Below are 2,224 nucleotides of genomic sequence, written 5' to 3'. Positions count from 1 at the left end.
TATAAATCTGAATATGATTAAATGTCTTGTTTGATGTATTTAGATTTATTGAATCTTCAGTATGAATTTGTATGAACATGTTGTTTTTTTACATTTGGTATCAGAGCATGTTTATCCTCTGCCTTGTTTGTTTCACTCCTTTGCGTATTGCGTTTTCAATTTTATTGATTGTTTTGAAACTGGAGAAAGAAGAAATAATTTGTGAAATTTTTCTGTGAAATTTTTTGATGCTGAAACCCTCGCGTATTACTGTGTTCGCGTTTGGTATACGCATTTTGGAATCATGTGAGAGGTTGAAGATGAGTGAAACCTTGCGTTTCAATTTGGGCATATTTCTGAAAAATTATATTCAATTTTATTTTTCTTCTTTAACTGCTGCATACGCACATTGGAGATTAAAAGGTACGCTTACTTCTGGTTTTAATCAACGCTGTACGATTCTGGTTTTATCCAGAGTTGCTGTTTCTGCGCATTGCTTTACATATATTTTAATATATATTATTGCGTTTTATTGGATGTCTTTTACGGTTACTGATATATGCACATTTGATAGGCATTTAATTATGCGCGTTGAACATTTAGATTGAAAGTGAATTTCGCTGCTTTTTCATGTTACTGTTACATGCTTAATATATTTTTGTATATATGTTAGGCATTTTTATAGGCACTGTTATACACTTTATTGGCATTAAAGTGCTTTTGAATATATATATAATATATGTTAGTGCTTTTGGATATAACATATATATATATGCGACGCAATGCTTTTCTTTTTTCTGGTATAACATGTTTATATTTAATATGTTTTGGTGTGTTGGAGTCATTCTATAGAATGACGTGTTCAACTTTTCATTCAGAGTGCTTTTCTTTTCACGTTATTGATATATGCGCATAATATATATTATGCTGTTATGATATGCACGGTTTATATGCCATTAATATTAAAGTGCACGTTGGAATATTTACTAATATTTAATATTAGTATAATAAATTTTGAATATTATATATTTATAATATAATTCTTATATTTAGATTAAATATAAGACCTAAAGATAATTTAATGTTTAATGATAAATATAATTTTTTAATAATTAGAGAGTAGCCACAGCATCTTTAATTAATTAAATTATATTATAAAGATCACTTTATTGAAACATTAATTGTAGTTAATTATATATAGTGTGATAAAATATACCCACAGGATTTTGTTACATTTATATAATTAATTAGGATAAAATATTAATTATAATTCTTAATTTTCCCACAGGAATTAGGAATGAAATATAATTTAATAGTTTTATCATAAGGTTAAATAAGTCTAATTGAGTAAGGCTTTAGCCCACAGGCAAGTTTTATGTTAATAGACTTATTGGTAAAGACATGTTTTGCATTGGTAAAACATGACATTCATTTTAGTCTCAAATTATGATAATGAACATGATTTTGAATTTGCAGTTTCTCAATCTGCAAATTTTTCTGATATCAAGTGTGGTATTNCCGAATTGAAAGGAGATAATTATAAGATCTGGAAGGAGAGAGTTCTTCTTCATTTAGGCTGGATGGACATAGACTATGCTATTAGAAAACCAGAACCACCGGGTATTACTGAGACCAGCACTCCAGAGGCCATTGAACTTTATGAAAAATGGGAGAGGTCAAATCGTCTCTCCGTAACGTTCATAAAAACCAACATTTCTGCTGGAATTCGGGGTTCGGTTGATCAGTATGAGAATGTCAAGGATTTACTGAAGGCTATTGATGAGCAGTTTACGACGTCTGATAAATCTCTTGCCAGCACTCTTATAATGCAGTTTTCATCCTTAAAGCTCACTGGAATTAGAGGAGTGCGTGATCATATCATGCGCATAAGGGACATTGTGGTTCAACTAAAAGCTTTGGAAGTTACCATGTCNGATTCTTTCCTAGTGCACTATATTCTCTGCACTTTGCCTCACCATTATGCTCCCTTTAAAATCTCTTACAACACACATAAGGACAAGTGGTCTATTAATGAATTATTGACCATGTGCGTTCAAGAAGAAGAAAGGCGATTGATTGAAGAAGGGGAGAAGGTGAACTTGACCACTTCGTTTAAGAATAAGAAGAACCAAGTTCATAAGAAGGGAAAGATTCCTGCTCAACCAGTTATTAAGAAGGAGTCCAGATGTTTCTTTTGTAAAAAGAAGGGACACATGAAGAAGGAATGTCAAAAGTTTAAGGATTG

At 31.0% G+C, this 2,224-nt stretch overlaps 1 protein-coding gene across 1 annotated transcript in view; it reads left to right on the top strand.

Moving 5' to 3' along the window:
• The window catches only part of LOC106777079 (THO complex subunit 4A), an 11,022-nt gene that overhangs the window by 2,900 nt on the left and 5,898 nt on the right, over positions 1 to 2,224 (top strand).

The sequence above is a fragment of the Vigna radiata genome, chromosome 2 (assembly GCF_000741045.1).
Source record: "Vigna radiata var. radiata cultivar VC1973A chromosome 2, Vradiata_ver6, whole genome shotgun sequence".
In the NCBI taxonomy this organism is placed as follows: domain Eukaryota; kingdom Viridiplantae; phylum Streptophyta; class Magnoliopsida; order Fabales; family Fabaceae; genus Vigna; species Vigna radiata.
Note: the sequence above shows the minus strand (reverse complement) of the source record. Positions and strands in the feature narration are given on the sequence as shown.